The sequence below is a fragment of the Vicia villosa genome, unplaced genomic scaffold, assembly GCF_029867415.1.
Source record: "Vicia villosa cultivar HV-30 ecotype Madison, WI unplaced genomic scaffold, Vvil1.0 ctg.004571F_1_1, whole genome shotgun sequence".
Taxonomy (NCBI): Eukaryota; Viridiplantae; Streptophyta; class Magnoliopsida; order Fabales; family Fabaceae; genus Vicia; species Vicia villosa.
This window is the reverse complement of record NW_026706465.1, coordinates 42,903-64,531: the sequence shown is the minus strand read 5'-3', so window position 1 is coordinate 64,531 and position 21,629 is coordinate 42,903.

Genomic DNA, 21,629 nt, shown 5'->3' with positions numbered 1-21,629 from the left:
GCAAAAATGTATCACATTTTAGGCTTAATTTACATGGATTATTTCCCCGTTTTTACCAATTATGTTGCTTCACGTTGGTATTTTGTTGTGTTTTCAGGAACATATGACTTTTCAAGCCAAAATGAAGCTATGTAGTGGACTGAAGAAGAATTAACCCAAAAACATACACTTCTGCTAAAATGCAGAAGTGTCTGTGAAATTATGCAGAAAAGAGGTCTGTTACGACCGTAGCAGTGGTGCCCCGACCGACACACAAGGTTAAGTTCTGCCCCTCGGCACAACTGTGTTGCGAACGACACATAATGAAATAAGGTTAATTCTAGAAGCCCACGCTCATTAGCAGAAACGGAGAGAGTTTGTTTGGAAGAAGTCAGCACACGACTCTAGTGCTTCCTAAATTCCAGGATGACCTAGGTCACTAACAAAGGCATATATAAGAAGTGGCAGTTGCAACTTGACAGCTCTCTCACCTTCTTCAATTTGATTTCCAATTTTTGATATTTTTGTTCTGATTTTTTCTTCTGTTCAAGCATTGTTATTTTTCCCTTATGCACTTATTTTCGTAGCCCTTTTTATTCGTCATCCAAAATAATAGTTTCTCACATTGAGGAGCTATTACACTATAGAATTAGGAATTACTATTTAGGATTCGAGTTGTAATTGAAGAAGACCCTGTATTTGCATTGAAGAGTTATTAATTGAAGTTTCCAGATTTTTCAATTCAATACCAGGTTTCTATTTATATGCTTTTGATATTATTGTATGCCATGCTAATTTTACTGTCTCTATATTATTTACTCAGCATGATTGAAATTTATAATATGTCTGGCTGATGAGTGCTAAATTATTGTAAATTTGGGTGTGAATAATTAGCACTCATCGGCTTAATTCATTTGCTTTTCGTCAATAAACCTCAACTTTAGTGTGTATTCGGTATAGTTTACGCTATAGTGTATATATTGCATTATCGTGTAAATATCATTGAGTTTAATTGTTTTCATCTAACATTTGTAGGTATTCAAGCATTGATATTTATTCGTAGTTAGATAGAGCATTGAATAAGCTTTCCAACGCTTCGAACTGGGCTCAAATAAGAGTTACGGTTCTCAAGTTATGACCGAAACAGTGCAGAATTTTCTGCTGTTTCTGGTGTAATTCGCCGGGCGAGAATGACCCAAAAATGTGAAAAAGTTGCTGTATTGAGTCGCCGGGCGAACCATTTAGTCGCTGGGCGAAGCGGTCCTGACAGAAATACGTTTTAAGGGACAAAAACACATTTTTTTAGGTTATGGTTTGGGTATTTTTTGCTCTCACTCCATCACCAAACATTTTTTAGGTAGATTAGCTTAGAAAACAACTATGGAGCTTGCATTTGGATGATTGGAGGTGGATTGATCATCAATCGGAGCTGACAAACTGGGAGATTTTCGGTTCATTTCTCTTCTTCTTTGTGTATTTCTCTTTGGTTGTGTTTTGTATATGATTTTACTTTGAACTCATGTATATTTGTTGATCATGGTGTTGTATAAAGTTTGCTTTACAAATCATTATTGATGTCTTTCTTAATCTTTTTGCTTTATGTTTGGATTTGGGTTGTTATAGACATATACCTCACAAATCTTGATTAGGGATGGATATCTATTAGTTCTAGACTCTAGAGATAGTTTTGGAGCTAATATTCGCCATGGGTATTAAAGCTTAATGCCTCTGTGTTGTTTGTGTTTATTGAGAGATCATCGACGCGAGCAATACGGTTGTCTGTTGTGTTGTTGAGGGGGCTGAGAGATCATCGCCGAGATGATATAGTAGTTCTCTCTACTTTGGGTTAGAAATGACTTAGGGTGTGAGCGATGCTTGATGATATTGATGAGTATTGTAGGTTGAGTATAACTGATCGATACCATATCTATATAATCCCGATGCTCCAGGATTTTCCTCATGATCTAGATACTGTTAGCTTTAACCTTAGCCTCTCTAATGTCTCTATCCTTTAAGTAGTAAGATTTAACCCAGTTAACCTAGAAACTATCACGTTTATTACAGAGATTCCATAGAAATTTAAGCAGAGAGCACTTGTTCCAAGTCTCTAAATCAATGAGGCCTAAACCTCTTTGTTTTACAGGCTTGCACACAATTGTCCATGCAACGAGACTTTTCCTGCTAACTGAATCCTTACCAGTCCAAATAAAGGATCTACAAATAGAGCTAGTTTTCCTGATAACCACTTTAGGCAAAGGGAAAACCATTAACCAATAATTAGTCATCGCAAACGAATATTTTACTACATGTTGAAGTGCAAGAAGATGTGTGTATGTGACTGTTCCATTAAACATTACTCCTTCTAAACCCAACCAAGTAGGCAAATTCATTAAATATTTGTATGACCTCAAACAAGTCATCAAAAAGTGGTATGAAAGGGTCACATCTTTACTTCATAAGTCAATTCTAATCGCTCATTGTTCTCAAGAAAACCTCATAATCATTCACTTTACTTCTAATTTATTAATTTATGTTGATGACTACATTATTACATGCAACTCACTAATTGAACTTGATAACATCACGCTGGTCCTTCATCACACTTTTCAACTCAAGAACTTGGATGACATGAAATATATTTCTTAAAGGTTATGGAATACTACACTTTATTTGATTTTAGACTAAGAACTACTATTGATTAAGTGTATGTTTGTAACTACGTTTGTGTTGGCATTCTCGCGTCCCAATGCATTGTAAACATAAAAACAAAGAAGCTAATATATGTAGCTTTTACGGCAATGTGGATATCTAACGTGATTCTACCAAATGGAACGCAGTAAAAAAAAAAAAAACTAAATAAGGTTATATTGATGGTTAATATATAATAAGAGAATGTAAATGCTTACAAACCTCATAATTATGCTTAGATTAAGTATTTATACATCATAATCATGTAAATTTTAATGGACTAAAAAAAGCATCTAAAAAAAAAGGTGAACACTCCGGTACCCTTGAATTTAATTGGGTGCTGGTACCTTCCTCCAATCAAATGAAGATATTCAATACCAAATTATCTTTTAATATTATTTTATTTTAAAAGAATTAAAATTTAAAATTAATTAACACTAAAGGTACCAGTACCCAATCAAAATTCAAGGGTATCAAAGAATTTGCCCTAAAAAAATGGACTAAAAAAAATAACTTCTGCAAAAATTAATTGACAACTCATAAACTACATTATAAAGTCATTTATATATTAAAATTAGTAATATAAATTAAGAACAAAATGGTGATTGGACTATTTTGACTATGATTCATGATGAACATACATTTTATTTTTGTCAGCAATATCTTAATGGCAAAATAAAATTTAATTAAATTATGTAATAATTAAAATATCCACATATCATTAAATTTAATTAGTAACACAAATTATAACAACATCCTAGTAAGACATTTGAGTTGATAATTATAGAAAGACATCATATTATAGAAGTGAAGATTCTAATTAATGGGATTCTACTTCTTTTTTTACATTAATTAATTTCACTATAGATGACAACTTTAATGCAATTTAGACAAGAAAAAAACAAGTAATTATAGGACACACACTATAGATGACAACTTACTTACATGCAAGTTGGACACAAAAAAACAAGTAATTATAGGACACATGCTCTGATGGTCAAACCCATATTTTCTATCAATGAATAAATCCTCATTTTTCAAACTAAGTGATATATTTTAGAGAGTACTTATTTGAATAGAGAGGGCAATATTTCAAGAGTTAAATTGATTAATTATTTATTCTTTATGGAGTAAACATAATGGAGTAAATATAAAGCGTGAAGATCTGCTTATAAGTGAAGTGAGAGTAATCTTCATTCTATAAGTCGATTTTGTAGAATTGAATTAAAAAATAACTCCAACTCTAACTTAATATCAGAGTCTAATATTAGGTTTCTGCTATTGAGTCATGCATTATTTATAAACAAAAATGAAAGATAAAAAAAAAAAAGAACACCGAACAAGTTGACTAGCTTTGGAATTAGGGAATAGTAAATATTTTCTAATGAAAATCATGGTCTGCCTGCATCATCAACTTGATAAAGTAATCAAGTTTCATTACATCATTCAAGGTGTGAACAAATTTTAATGATGTTTCAATCCTTTGACTTTTGGAGATTGATTTTCCATGACACCATTCTCAGTTAGAGGAAAAATAAAATTGAAACAAAAAACAGAAAGAGAAAAACATCTTACTAGCTATAGGATGATATTTACAAATGATCCCAACAGCATAATTGCAAGGCAGCGGCTAGCAGCAAATGCAAGTGAAATGGCAGAAACTGCAGTATCATTTGCCTTGGAGCAGGTGTTCCAACTTGTTAAGGAAGAAACAAATCTTCAGAGAGGTTTGTTCAAAATCTGAGCCTTGAATTGGGACGTAATGCCCATTTAACAAGTCTAACAAAGATTTTGTCGCTGAGTTATGATGGTCTGCCATACTACTTGAAACCATGCATTTTGTATTTTGGTTTATATCCGGAGGACTGTGCTATTTATCATACGAGATTAACTCGACAATGGATAGCTGAAGGGTTTGTTAAATCGGAAGAGAGAAGGACTCCAGAGCTAGTTGCAGAGGAGTACTTGTCTGAATTGATTCACAGAAGTCTGGTTCAGGTCTCAAATGTAGGCTTTGAAGGAAAAGTCAAAACATGTCGTGTCCATGATTTACTGCGGGAAGTGATCATTAGAAAAATGAAGGATTTAAGAGCATTGATCCAGACGAAGGACACGACCACTGGATTATCAGTCATGTTCCTCTTGTATTCATTCGTCAATGGTTTGTCCCAAAATACTATGATTATGAGATTCACACTATAAACTCATCTTCCAAGGAGGCCTGAGTAATTGAGAATGCTATGTTGTCTATCTAGCTTCACAAGAAGAAGGTACCTTTCCTCAGATCATATAATGCTTCTTTTATTTATCTTTACAATTCCTGACTTCTTCGCTATTATTTCTCGTATACATTTTTTTACACACTTTTACCATATTAACACATGAAATTTTTTCAAAAATTCAGTTGATTATAATTTTGAATTTTTTCCTTTGATGTCATTCAAAAGCATTCTCTCTAGCATTCAATTTTACAGTGATGCTTCACTGAATTTGTTTAATTAATTTGGCAACTATATGAGGTACCTAACCCGATTGTTTCCTATGGCAATGTGAACAGAAATTCGGATTCTCCATGATAAAGCTCAAAGATGGCGTACTTTGTTTAGCATTCCATCTGTGGTGCTTAAACTAAAAATAAATATTTCCTTCTCATCCTGCAACTGTCAAGGAAAATGTGGATTCAGTTCATCGAGTGACTTAAATATGTAGTTTCTAAAGTTGGTGAGAGCTTTCTTTTTAAATTTTGTTATTTGTTGTGTTGTATGATTTGGTTGTGGAAGCTTTGATTCAAAAGCTTGTAATCAAGATTGATACGTGGTGTTTAAGATTGGTGGGAGCATTTCTTCAATCATTGTAATAATCAAACTACTTCGTTTTAATGAATGCAACTATTTGGCTAATCAAGATCGAGGCTATATCATTATCTAGTTGTAAAAGTAAGACACGTTGAGAAGACAGTTTTGCTTTATCATTATCTAGTTGTAAAAGTAAGACAGATTGAAATGACAGTTTTGCTTTATCATTATCTAGTTGTAAAAGTAAGACAGATTGAAATGACAGTTTTGTCGGCCTTGACTCGAGGGATTAGTCCTCGACGTGGTTGTGTGCAAAGATATGTGAATTATAATAGAAACACAAATTTTAATATATGCATAAATAGTTCTGTTGAGATATTATTTTATTATTATTCTATATCTATTACTTTTATTAATAGTATCAATTAGGATATTATTCAGGATATTACTGTATCAAATCTTCCCGTAATTAGTGGGACTGATTAGGAGGCTGAGACCTATATATATGTGTATTTTTCTCCTCATTATAATATAATAAAAATCAGTTTCAACATGGTATCTAGAGCTGCTAAACCCTAAGGGTATGTTTGGATATCACGAAATGAACGGAGCGGAATGGAATGGAGCGGAGTGGGATGGAGCGGAGTGGAACGGAGCGGAACGAATGTACCATTCCATTGTTTGGAAATTTTAGAAGGGAATAAGAAAAATTATTCATTCCGCCCAAATCGGAGGGGAAGGAATATGGTGGTAAGTGATGGAATGGAATGGAATCCATACCACTCCTTTCCGCTCCGCTCCATCCGTTTTTAAATTATCCAAACAACGGAATATTATTTTATTTCATTCCATTCCGCTCCGCTCCATCCGATTCCATCAATCCAAACAAAGCCTAATTTTTTTTCTTCTGTTTTTTGTTTCCTTGGCTGCATAACAGCCGAACCCTGTTTCTCAAATCTGTCGCTGTCTCCAAACAGTGTTCTACCACCGTCAGTGGTGGTCGGAATTCCCCGATCTACGACCTGGTAAAATCGCGCCACCATCCCACCCGCCACGCGCCGGTAGACGTTCCGCCCACTCACCAGAGCGTGTGATCCACGCGCCACCCTCCAGCCACCCGTTTCCGGTGACGTTTTGTGCGTCTGACTCGGTTTTGTCCCCTGAATCCAGTGGGGCCACTTTCAGTTTGTGGGTCTCACGTTTAAAGTACGTTTTTGGCTGGTTCTTTGCTTCCGAAGTATTGGTGCGTTGTTATTTCGTCGATCGTGTGTTGTTTCTGCAATCTAGAGTTAATCATTTGTTAGTGTTGAAATCATGCCTGACGGTGTTAAGGAGAATTCTCCTAAAAAGGGTCTTATTTCGTTTGCGTTTCAAGGAACGCCCATTATTACCACAGCCAAATTAAATGGTAATAAGAATTATTTGAATTGGTATGCTTCGGTGGAGTTGTGGTTTTTAGGACAACGTCTATCAGATCATCTTACTAAAAAAGTTTCAGAGATTGATAAAGAGATCAAAGATGATTGGGAAGCTGCTGATTATCAACTTGTATCATTGTTGTGGAATTCTATTGAACCAAATCTGATGGCACACTTTCGTGTGTATAGGTCGTGTTATGAGGTTTGGCAGAAGGCTAAAAACCTTTATGCCAACGATATTCAAAGAATGTATGCGTCGGTCCGCAACTTGGCTACTCTTCAGATGAATGATCAAGACTTATCAGAATATCTCACTCGTGCTCAGTCTACTATTGATGGCCTTAAACTTATGTTGGTTAGTGATGATATTACGAAGATCCTGGGCAAGCTTGACAATATGTTCATGGTGTTTGTTCTTCATGGCCTCTCTAAAGAATATAGTTCGGTAAAAGACCAGGCGTTGACAAATACTACCATCCCTACAGTAGAAGAACTAATAGATCGTCTCATCCGAGTATCTGTACCAAGTGATGACACTAATTCTACTCCCGAGTCAACTGCTTTTGTTTCCAGCTTTAATTATGGAGGACGTGGTGGACGCGGCCGTGGTCGAGGACGTGGCAGAGGAGGTAGAGGTAACTTCCATTGCACCCATTGTAAGAAAGATGGGCACACTCAAGATCGGTGCTTTGACTTACATGGCTACCCGAACAAAACTGCTAATGTTGTTCAAACCACTGCAAACCGTGATTCAAAGAGTGAACTCGAAACTACTTTCTCTGCCGACGAGTATAAGGATTATCTGCGATTGAAGGCAGCACAACAAGCCACCTCCTCAGCTACTATTGCTCATACTGGTAATTCTATGGTTTGTCTTTCTCATGCTACTCCTAGTGGATGGGTTCTGGATTCTGGTGCTTCAGACCATGTGACCGGTAATGCCTCACTTTTCTCTGAAATATCACCACCTAACTATCCACATTATATTACTGTTGCGGATGGATCAAAAGTTAAGGCAACTGGTGTTGGACGAGTATCACCTATCCCCTCACTCTCTTTGAGTTCTGTCTTATTGATACCTAATTGTCCTTTCAATTTGATTTCTATAAGCAAATTAACCAGTTCTTTAAATTGTGTCATAACATTTAATTCTGATTCTTTTTTCATACAGGACCGGAGTACGGGACAAACGATTGGAGCCGGAATTGAATCTAGTGGCCTTTACTATCTTCAACCGTCCACTTCCGCTATATGTGCTACTATTGAATCTCCAGCTATTCTACATCGTCGCTTAGGTCACCCGAGCTTATCAAAACTGAAGAAAATGGTGCCTGGTCTTCCTCATTTAGAGTCCTTACAATGTGAGTCGTGTCAATTAGGAAAACATGTTAGAGTGTCTTTTTCCAGTCGCATTAATAATAGAGCTTTGTCTCTTTTTGACGTTGTTCATTCCGATGTGTGGGGTCCGAGTCGGATGCCTTCTGTCCTAGGTTATAGGTATTATGTTACTTTTATTGATGATTTCTCAAGATGTACTTGGATGTTTTTAATGAAAGATCGTTCAGAGTTGTTCAATATTTTTAAGAATTTTTGTTCTGAAATCTCGACACAGTTTGGCAAAACAATTCGCATTTTACGCAGTGACAATGCAAAAGAATATTTTTCTGATCGTTTCAACTCTTTCATGCACTCCAAAGGCATCATTCATCAATCGAGTTGTCCCCATATGCCTCAACAAAATGGTGTTGCTGAAAGAAAACATAGACACATTGTGGACACTGCTTGTACCCTTTTGCTAAATGCCAATGTACCCCTAAAGTTTTGGGGTGATGTTGTTCTTACCGCCGGGTATTTAATTAACCGGATGCCATCCTCTGTGTTAAATGATCAGGTTCCTCATTCTCTAGTGCATCCTGCAGATCCTTTATATGTTGTTCCCCCTCGTGTCTTTGGATGTACTTGCTTTGTTCATGATTTGTCTCCAGGTAATGATAAAATGTCTGCTCGTGCTATCAAATGTGTTTTCCTGGGCTACTCCCGCGTTCAAAAGGGATATCGATGTTACTCCCCTTCTACACATCGTTTCTACACGTCTGCAGATGTCACATTCTTTGAGGATGTACCATATTTTCCCAATTCAGGTGTCCCTGAAACCAATTTAGATCAAGTTTTTCCTATTCCCCATTTTGAGTCGCGTGAGTTCAATCCTTCAGTGTCTAGTCCACCCGTTGTGACAGATGAGTCTCCACCACCGTTGAACCGATATGGCATTACCTATGAAAGAAGGTTGAGACCACATGATTCAGTTCCTATTCCAAGCGCCTCTACCCCTGCTCCGGCTCCGTCTCCTGACTTGCCCATTGCCATCCGTAAAGGTAACCGTTCATCCCGTAACCCTTACCCTATTTATAATTGTGTGTCTTATCATAGGTTATCCCCTACCTATTATGCTTTTGTTACTGCACTTGCATCTGTTTCTATTCCTAAAACTATTCAAGAAGCTTTATGCCATCCAGGGTGGAAACAGGCAATACTTGATGAAATGTCAGCTTTAGAATCTAATCATACTTGGGAGCTTATTCCTCTCCCACCTGGAAAATCTGTTGTTGGTTGTAGGTGGATATTTAATGTAAAGGTAGGTCCTGATGGGCAAATAGATCGATTGAAAGCTCGTTTAGTGGCAAAAGGATACACTCAAGTACCCGGTCAAGATTATAGTGATACTTTCTCTCCTGTTGCAAAGATGGCATCTGTTCGTCTCTTTCTAGCCATGGCTGCCATGAAACAATGGCCTTTATGTCAATTGGATATCAAGAATGCATTCTTGCATGGTGACTTGGAAGAGGAGATTTACATGGAGCAACCTCCTGGGTTTGTTGCTCAGGGGGAGTATAATCAGGTATGTAAATTACACAAGTCTTTGTATGGCTTGAAACAATCACCTCGGGCATGGTTTGGAAGATTTAGTAAAGTGTTGCAACAGTTTGGGATGAACCGGTGTGAATCAGATCACTCTGTTTTCACCAAATGCTCCTCCAATAAATATATTTATCTAGTGGTGTATGTGGATGACATTGTAATTACAGGTGATGATTTTGAGGGTATCAAGTCTTTAAAACAACACTTATTTCAGAATTTTCAGACTAAGGATTTAGGTCCTCTTCGTTACTTTCTAGGAATTGAGGTAGCTCAATCAAAGTCAGGTATTGTTATCTCTCAAAGGAAGTATGCTCTTGATATTTTGGAAGATACAGGTCTTACAAATTGCAAACCAGTTGACACTCCTATGGATCCTAATGTTAAGCTTCTTCCTAATCAGGGGGAGCCATACACTGATCCAGGAAGATATCGTAGACTTGTAGGAAAGTTGAATTATCTCACCTTGACTAGACCTGATATATCTTTTCCAGTCAGTGTAGTAAGTCAGTTCTTGAATTCTCCTTGTGACATCCATTGGGATGCAGTATTTGAATCCTTAGGTATATCAAAGGATCACCTGGAAAAGGGCTTGTTTTTTGTGATAGAGGCAACACTGATATCATTGGATATTCAGATGCTGATTGGGCAGGAGATGCAAGCGATAGACGCTCTACATCGGGTTATTGTGTTTTTATTGGTGGAAATTTGATCTCATGGAAAAGCAAAAAGCAAACAGTTGTTGCTCGATCAAGTACAGAAGCTGAGTATCGAGCCATGGCACATGCCACATGTGAGCTCTTATGGTTAAAGCATTTACTACAAGAACTTCATTTTTGTGAAGTCGGCACGATGGAACTTGTATGTGACAACCAATCAGCTTTGCACCTTTCCTCCAATCCAGTTTTTCATGAAAGGACAAAGCATATAGAAGTCGACTGTCACTTTCTTAGAGAGAAGATTACCACTGGGACCATCAGAACCTCCTTTGTTAATTCCAAGGATCAACTTGCTGACCTCTTTATAAAATCTCTTCGAAGACCTCGAATTACATACATATGTGACAAGATGGATGCTTATGATGTATACGCACCACCTTGAGGGGGAGTGTTGAGATATTATTTTATTATTATTCTATATCTATTACTTTTATTAATAGTATCAATTAGGATATTATTCAGGATATTACTGTATCAAATCTTCCCGTAATTAGTGGGACTGATTAGGAGGCTGAGACCTATATATATGTGTATTTTTCTCCTCATTATAATATAATAAAAATCAGTTTCAACAAGTTCAAATTTTTGCATAAACATTTTACCATATCTCACCAGCTAAACGGGGGATGTCCAAGACTCTCATGCTGACACCAGACTCTCATGCTAGCAATATGAGATGAGTTAAATGGCAGAAACTGCGGTACTGTTTGCCTAGGGGGAAGTTTTCCAATTCCTTTAAGAAGAAACAAATCTTCTGAGAGGTGTACACACAGATTTTTCAGACATCAAAGATGAACTCGAAAGCATTCAAGTCTTCCTCAAAGATGCAGACAGAAGGTCTGCGGATGAAGCAGGCGTCAATGATGGAATAAGAACATGAGTAAAGCATTTGAGAGAAGCGTCATTTTGAATTGAAGATGTCATTGATGAGTATCTTTGGCTGATCCATAAGGATAATACTCCTCGATGCGGATCTTTAGTCTGCAAGATTGCGAATCTAATCAAAACTGTGATTCCCCGTCATCAGATAGCATCTGAGATTCAGAATATTAAGTTGTCAATTCATGGAATCATGGAAAGATGTAAAAGATATAACTTCAAAATCTCCATAAACATAATTACCGAGATTAGAAAACACGCCTGACTCTCGAGAAACCGTAGAACCCACAACAATTTTTTGTGACTCAACCTCGAGAATCCTCCTTAGACACACTTGAAACACATTAGACTCAGAAGCAAAATATTCACAAAAAATCCTATCACCACATTGTCATCTTCACCTGAATCCAACTTCAAATGTCTATCATTTGTTTGCGAATCATAGATGCTTCAGTTTCAATTAGCTTCCTGACTAGGTCACTAAAATTGAAAGGATGTGTTGCTGCCCAAGCTACCTATTGCAATGAATCATTGTTTGGATCATAAACAACCAACTTCCTTTTCCAATCCTCTAGAGTTTCGAGCAGCAGTCGATCATCCTCAAAAATATACAATACCCTGGACAAGATATAACACTTAGTAGGATGTTGCATGTATGAAACGGAGAACAATTTAGTCCAAGACAGACAATGTCAAGTAAAGCTGACAGATCTCTCAAGACAGACAATGTCAAGTAAAGCTGACAGATCTCTGCATGATGAGGAGGCAAAAGCTTCTGATAAGAGTCGTTTCTCAAATCAAAAGAAAGAATGAAGAGGGGACCTTTGCGACGCCCTTCAGTATAGGCAATCCAATTAAGTGTACCTCTTACATGTGCTCTGGATGGCTCATCAAAGACAGCACCAAAAGGAAATGTCTGAATGGTTTTCCAAGTATAAGCTTTTACCTTAGTTGTGTTAAGCAAGTTAGTTTCGGAGTAGTAAAGAACAACCACCTTGAAATTATGAGAAACTCGATCATAGCCGAAGCCATAGGTGTCATAAGCCTTGTTAAGGAATATTTCACAGCGTTCAAAAGGAGGAGATTCCTTGAATTTTCTAATAGAAGGATTCCACAAAACAACAAAACCTTTACGTTTAACGGCAATACAAAGGATGCTGTCAAGGAAAATATGGATTCAATTCATCGAGTGACTTGAATATGTAGTGCAACCCTCCATTTTCCATGTTCTCTCTATGGCTGGGTTCTGAACCACAATGTGAAGGAAAAAAGAGTACTGGTCCTGAATAAGCTTCGGAGTCAGCCAAATAATATAATGAATACTGAATGGGGGGCATAAGAATAAAACAATATCAATATGTAATCAAATGTCACGTGGTTAGTTACACTTAAGTCAGAATTTTACTAAGTACTAGCAAGAGACCCGTGCGTTCGCACGGGTCGCGCAAATGTAATTATAAATAATAAATAAATATAATATAATAATATAATATAATAATGATTAATAAAAGTATATAAAAGATATATAATTAAGTAGTCATCTACCCGTGCATTATGCAGATCGCACAATATCATTATAAATAATAAATAAATATAGTATAGTGATGGTTAAGAAAGTATATAAAAGATATATAAATTAAGTAATCTCAACCCGTCAAAAATGTATAGTTCAGTTAAAAAAAATAAAATAATTAATTAGTCATCTACCCGTGTGTTCGTACGGGTCGCACAATATCATCAGAAATATTAAATAAATATAGTACTTTGATGGTTAAAAAAATATAATATTTGAAATAATGAATGTCATATAAACATAACATTAATTTTAAAGTGTTTACAAAATTTTCACTTTGATTTCATATTCTTGAATTTTATTTTATAAGTTAGTTGTTTAAAAATTTTTGATTTTTAACTATAAGCAAATTTAGTTAAATGTTTCAAAAAATTCAAAAAAATTAATATATGGATTAAAAAACCTATATTTTGTCGGCCCGTTACAACATATGATATATAATATCTGTTCAATTTAAGTTAATATTTTGTCGGCCCGTTAGAAAAATAGGTTCGTCCCGTCGGACATGCCTATAATTTTTAAATTTTTCTGAAATTGGTTGACAGAGTGTTTCACGCAAAGTCGATATAAATAATAAATAAATATATAACGATGGTTAATATATATATATATATATATATATATATATATATATATATATATATATATATATATATATATATATATATATATATATATATATGTGTGATACATAAATTAAAAAGAAAAAACATTTGAAATTATAATTGTCATATAAATATTAATTTAATCTAGTTAGAAATGTGTACTTTAGTAGAAAAAACAAATAAAATAATTAAGCAGTCATCTACCTGTGCGTTCGCACGAATCATACAATATCATTATAAATCTATCATGAGTAGTCATTTACCCGTGCGTTCGCACGGATTGCACAATGTTATAAATAATAAATAAATATAATATATGTGAATAAAATATATACAGATTAAGTAGCTTTTCCCTGTCGAAAAATGTATATTTTAGTAGAAAAATAAAAAAATAATTAAGAAATCGTTTACCCGTGCGTTCGCACGGTTCATACAATATAGTGATGGTTAAAAATGTATATAAAATGCAATAAAAAATAACAAAATTTTGTTTTTATAAAAAATTATATATTCACCAATCATAATTCCCTACAATTAGGTCCATCATATATAGCCTAATTAGAAATTTAATTAAGATATGATTTTAAATATTTCGAGTATTAAAATATATACTTTCCTATATATTTAAAATAGAAATACAATTTGACTTTTTAAAAATAAATATAGTATTTTTCCCAAAATAAATATATTATAATTACTAAAAGTCAAGATATTTTAAATCATGGCTAGTTTATATATTAATAAGTGTAAATATGATTTGCATATTGTTAAGACCAAATCAAAATATAAAATTAAATATTAAAAAATAATTTGAATAAAATCAAAATATAGGTTTTATCTATGCATTGAAAATTTAAAGAATTACTCATATTGATTTAATAATTTGATTATATTTAATGAATCGAATAATATTATATTTGTTAAATTTGTGTAGTAGCTTAAAAGTTATAAGCTATAGTAATTCAGAAGTCATTAAACATATGATCTCTAATATCTGTTCAATTTAAATAAATATTTTGTCGGCCCATCAGAAAAATAGGTTCGGCCGTCGGAAATGCCTTTAATTTTTAAAGTCTTCTCTATTGTAAATTTATGGATTCTATTAATATTATATGATTTTATCATCTAAGAGAAAATAAATTTAAACATAGTTATTAATAACACATATTTATCTCACAAAATTGAAAATAATTGTTTAATTGGATCAGTTTGAACATATTATTCGTTTATAATCTTGGACACCAGTCATATTTTTATTTGAAATAACAATAATAAAAAATTGCAAAATAGGATAATTATATAAAAGAAAAAACTATTTAGAAAATCTAATAATAATTATATTTGATTGGAAACATTAATGCACCCGTTTGGAATAAAGGAAGAAAATCTTGTAATTGTAAATTGATTATTTATATTAATGACAATTATTATCTTGTAAATTGATGTTCTTAAAAGCAATCCCCAATTGAAATTGGTGTTGTTTTAAAAGCTACAATAATTGTTGCACATTTTTATTCCGTTGAGAAATTAAAAATGTTATATGCCATAATAATTAGAATAAAGTTATTGGAATGCACATTTTTAATCCCTTTAAAAATTAAAAATGGCAGTTGTCATGATAATTGGAATAAATTTATTAGAATTGATAAATCCCTTTCGATTCTCATACCAATTTAGTTGCATAAAAATGAATTTATAACTTTTTCAAATAAAATTGATATAGATATTTAATTATTATTTAAAAGAAAAAATATTTGATGATTTATTTGTAACTATTGGTGGACATATTCTGCCATGAAATCTAATAATTTCACAGATGGTACATCAGTGCTAAATTAACAACAACAAAAAGTAGTAAAATATTAATATTAAATCTAATCCTTAATTGAGAAAATTAATTGACTTTTAATTGAGAAATTTTAATCTCTATTTTAAACTGAAATCTTATCCTTTTATTTGTACTTGAGAAAAATCTAATATCAATTTTAAACTTTTATGTTCCTAATTGTAATTTTAATTTTCTAATAATTTATAACTAATAAATACTTATAATTTAAAAATGTTCTTTATGTCTTATTAAAAAAAATTATGTCACATTCAAATCTTTTATTTTCATGCACTTTACTTTTTTACGGCTCTTATCTATTAAAGTTATTAAATATTCAAATTTTCTAACTTTAACCTTTTATATTCTAAACTTTTACTAATGAAAATGCATAAATTCTAGGTATTATTTGATTACATAATATTTTCTAATAGACTTAATTAATAATTTTATTATACTAAATAAGCAAAATTAAAGGGTTTATGATTTAGGTGATACTAATAATATTATTATTTTATTTAAATACTAATACTTTAATTAAAATTACTCATTTATTTAATTTTTAAGAACAATGTAATATTCAAATGATTTATTGGTGTTGTTGCTTATTTATTTTTTTATTTATAGGTCTTGTTGCTTATTTATTTTAATTTCTCGAAATGCAGAGAAATCAGTTGGAAATATGTAAAGATGGTTAAATGATTCCAATCATCATATCTCTATTTTCCATCTTAAAAGATAACATTAACTGTAAGGTGAATTCTTATCTACCCAACTCAAAAAGTTGGGTAAAGTTACCTTCAATGTAAAATGTCTTGGAAACAACCAAAAAATATACTATTTAATCATTAATTAAATAAGATAAAATTAAATGACGCAATGTGATTGGTGGAAGGTACACTACCCAACTTTTTGTGATGGGTAGAGAAGTTGTCCCCTAACTGTAATTGTGACAGCATGGTTAATGTAATATTAAATGTATATGAAGTAATGAGGAAATTATAATATCAAAATGATAATTATAATCATGAAATATCTTGATAATTACAACACTTGCTGTTTTCATCTCATCATGACATGAAACCAAACATAAATTGGTACTGATAAATTAAATTGTAGAGTATAAAATATGAAGAGACTTGTAAATATTAGAAGAGCAGAGTTTATGCAATAAATTGTAGAGTAGGAGAATGAATTTATAGATGAATGTATAGTGAAAAAGGAATTGGAAGGGTTGGTGTTTTAAACAGAAAAATTATAATTATAATTTGAACTGAATGATTACATCGCCCTAATGCATTGGAATAGGACGTTTTTTTGAAAAAATATTTTCACGTGATTGGAAGTTATAATTGGCCTCAATAAATGAATTGTATGATTACTAAATATCATTAATGATTACTTAATAAAATAATTAAAATTAAATAATCCCGTAATGACTTTTTTAACCTTAAATTTAAAGTAATCCATGGATTAGTTTGGGATATGAATGTAGTTAGATGAGGCATTAAAATTCTTATTATAGTAGTTGATATATTAATGCCATAAAATTACATTTATATTATAAAAATATACACAAAAAGTATAAGAATAAGCAATATTACATATTTTCATTGACACAATACACACTCCAAAACAAATAAAAAAATAGTAAAAAAAAAAACAAATAATTACATATTTTCACAAACATAGTACAATTTCTTTTTACAATTCAATTTCTTTTTACAAAGGGACTTTTACAAACTCAATTATCAAAGGTCTTGCACCAGTTACACTGGATCCATATCTCCTATGTCTATTTTCCACTACCATCTCCACATGCATGTTTGACAACATCACCACTAAATAATAAACTAAGATTTTCACAAAGAATCTAATATACTTAGGTAAAAGCAAAATATATTGTGAATAATTGAAACGAAACAAAAACTCACTTCTGCAAATCGCAAACCAATCATCACAATTCTTTTCTCTATTTTTTCAATGAAATCGAAACCACTAATTTAAATCATGATTCAGAAATAAAAAATGGAAAGAGGAACAAACAAAAACCTTCAATGGCAGCAACGGTGGACCTCCAGATCTGAGCGGCGGAAAAGATGTGCGACGATGCTCTCGTGGTAAAAAACAAATACCGCAAAACACAATGTTCAAAAAACATAAGCACTGTGAAATTACAGAGACATAAAACAATTTCTTTCCATTTCCATTATTTATGATGCAAGTCATATCCACCTTCAACAACTACTTCCATTTAGTTGTATGGTCACTGCGAATCAACACTTGTATCCGGTCACCCTAAACAAAATAAGAACAGATGAACAATGTTATAGAAGTTGGAAAACAGAAAATCGCAAGAAGAACACGTAAATACACATAAATCACAAATAGTCCTAAAATAACTATTAACATTGGAAACCCTAAAATACACAAAAATCACAAATAATCCTAATATAACTATTAACCTTGGAATCAATCACCACCACTTCAAGGTGTGCGACACCTTTGCTATTGACGACGCTCCACAGGTCATTGATACGAACAGCAAGACGCCAGATTTCTTTGGAATCATCTATATCGCATACGAAATCTGTTTTGCGAGACATTCTACCGGGAAATTGAATTTTTTTTTTCACGATTAAGGTGAATGGGAGTTTTGCAACATGATTTGGAATGGTTGAGCAATATGCTAGATGAGAGATTCTGATTGTGTGAGGGTTTATATGTAGATGATGCATTGCAGTACTCCCAATACACGAAATCAATTTTTGCCGGCTACAGGAATTTGCATGGGCGCAAGCGTGATGGAGGAGCACCCTTGGAAACGACATTTTTATTTTGAATAGGGGAATAGTAGTAGGTATTTGTTTGGTCAGCGTGAAAAGTTATTAATTGCAAGTAACCATAATGATTAATATGATTAAAATAAATTAGTAGTATTAAAATATATGTAATGACGAAGTTATCCCTAAATATTGATTAATCCTTTGATTTTTTTTGGATTAGAATGTAAATATGTGAGGATTTGATTTTCTTATATTGATGCGGGATATATGTAGAGCTGTCAAATAAGCCCTATATTTGAAAGCCCTACTTTTTTAGCCCCATCAAAGCCCTATTATATTAAGCCCCTATTATTGGAAATTAATTTTAGGCCCTAAAATGTTAGGCCCTTTACTTAATGCTTTTTTTTTTGCCTCATTGAGAGGGCCCTATTTTATTCCAAAAACTTGCACTAAGATTCTATCTTTAGAAAGAATTGTTGTTTACATATACAAATTGAATCCAAATAATACATAAATTCAATTGTTTGTGTGTGTGTGTGTGTAAAATTTGATACCATATTGCATCCTGCAAATTATATTGTCAAAGCCTGTTAATTAAATTTTCTCCAAAACAAAATTAGCTATGAACAATCAATTTTCTATTTTTTAAAATAGTTTCATAAATTAATTTTCAAAAACTGTTTTAAAAAAATAAAATAAAATCTGTTTGATAGTTTCATATATATATATATTTGGCTCGAAAGAAAATGAAAACTTGAGTGTATGAAAATAACTTATTAGTTATAATTTAGTGTAAAACATTACATGTAGAAATTATAACTGTATTATAGAAAAAATACTGCATCTAAATTATTAATCAATTAAAATTAAAAATAAAAAATTACCAAAATGACGTTAATGAAAATAGAGTGTTTTCAGCATGTTTCCATTTTTAAGATTTTTTTCAAACAAAAAACTGAAACTGGAAACAAGTTTTACAAGTTTTCTATTTTTTAGTTTTTAAAACTAAAAAACAAAATTATTTTTTATTTTTCGATTTTTTTAATTTTATTTTTCATAACTATGTTTTTTTAATTTTATTTGGGCCTTAAGGCCCCTTTTGAATTTTAGGGCCTTCTAACTTTAGGCCCTATGTATTTGAGGGCTTACTATTGTTAAATTTTTTTAGGCCCTCTTAATAATGGGGCTGGGGCCCAAATTAATTGGCCCCTTAGATTGACACCTCTAGATATATGCATAGTATCAGTAGCAGAAAAGGACCGAGAACAAGATAAATGCCATTTAATAAGATAAATGTCAGGTCATTCAAGTACCAAAAATCAGATCAGATAGTAATTTTTTTGTTGGCGGTCCCTGTAATTTAGGGTGTTTTTGTTTTTAGTCTCTAATGTGGATTTTTTTTGAAAATAGTCACTATATGTTAAATTTTTTTGGTTTAGTTCTTAAATCCAAAATCCGCAGGAAAATCTGCAATTTCCCTGCAGTTTTTTTTGCGGATTTGAAATCTGTTGATTTCTTGTGAATTTTCCTACGATATTTTCTGTGGATTTTAAATTGAAGGGCTAAAACAAAAAAACAAATTAATATTTAGGGACTATTTTAAAAACAATCCAGATTAGGGACTAAAAGAAAAACATGCTAGGAACCAACATACTATTTAAGTATTTTTTTTGTTTTACAGCAATTAAATAGTAAGATAGCATTTGTATTTTTCAAAAAACCAAAAGTACTAGCAGAATGGCGTGGTCAGTTCATTGTCTTATTCTTGCATACTAGCTTGCATCCATTAGTTATTATAAAAAAGAAGAATAGTCTCCAAGGACATGGTCCCAGATCTTAGGTCTTAATCTAGACATACTGTGTTGCTTCCACGAAATTGAGGAAAAAGAGAGGAAAAACACAATACTGGAATTCTATACGCATGATCCCAACAGCATAATTGCAAGGAAGCAGCTAGCAATATGAGATGAGAGTTAAATGACAGAAACCGCATTATCGTTTACCCTGGGGGAAGACCTTAGAAACGAACTAGAAAGCATTAAAGTCTTCCAACAAAATCCAACATAATAATTGTAAACAACTCATTTTAATAATAATGTAACATAGAGGATCTTCAATGAGGAGAAGTAAAACATTTTTACTTCAACTTTCCTATCCTTTTAATAATAATGTAACTATTTTTGGCAATAGTCACATAATATCTAACTGCACTATTCATCCAAAATTTATACTCGCTTCGTTAGAAAGATGGAGACCCAAAACACACATTTTTCACTTCCAATAGGTGAATGTACAATCACCTATGAAGCACAGACTCTGACACTGACACCGGGACACGGACACGCCGACACCGATAATTTCAAAAACATAGGACACCGACACCGATATATATTATTATAATTAAAATATTTATTCCAAAATATATAATATAATTCAAATATAAAAAATACTTAATATAAAATTTATTGTCTTTCATCCAAAGTAATACTTTTACTAGAAAAAAAACACTAACAATTAAAATATATTAAGGAATTTAACCCTCTAATTGATCATCATCATTGAAAAATTCATTCTCTAACTCAAGTTCATCTAAAGAAAGATTAGCAACTTCAAGAATTCCGCAATCATCAAGTGATCCAAAATTGTCTCCGACAATATCCCACATTTTAGTTTCCTCTTGCTTGTATTGTGGACTATTCCTTGAAAGCAATCGAAGGTTGCTATGAACAAATACTAAATCTTCGGCCCTTTGTGGTGCCATCTTGTTTCTCTTTAGTGAATGTATAAATGAATATGTACTCCAATTCCTTTCACTACAAGAAGATGAACACGGTTGCGTAAGTAGCTTAAGGGCAACCTTTTGAAGTATTGGAGCATGAACGCCATGAACTAGCCACCAAGTTTTTGGATCCATTAAACCCATATCATTTAACGAATCAATGTCAGCAAAACCTTCTCTTCCATCTGAGAAGTTGACAAACTCTACATTCACTTTCCTCCTTTCATCGGCATCAGGAAAAAGCCTTTTAAAGCATTTTCCTCTTTCATCAGTGAGCTCCTTATCTTGATGTGGACAAACTCGATTAGGATCTTCACTAAGTCATTGATGACTATAATACCTACAATTTAATATATAATATATACGCACACAATGAATATGAATATACTCAATCTTAAAATAAATATAAACAAACATTTTTTAAATTAATATTTAATAATAATAATAATAATAATAATAATCAATAAATAACCTTGGATTTAAGGAATGAGCTAAACAATGAAGAGGTCTGCTACTCTTTGTCCAACGAGAAATCAATATCGAGTGCACAATCTCATGAAAGGTTGATTGTTCATTTTCCGCCTTTCTTTCATATCTATATATAGCCTTCCTCACTTCTTCAATCATTGAATCCTACATTTCATATATTAGGTGGAGACATGAAGCT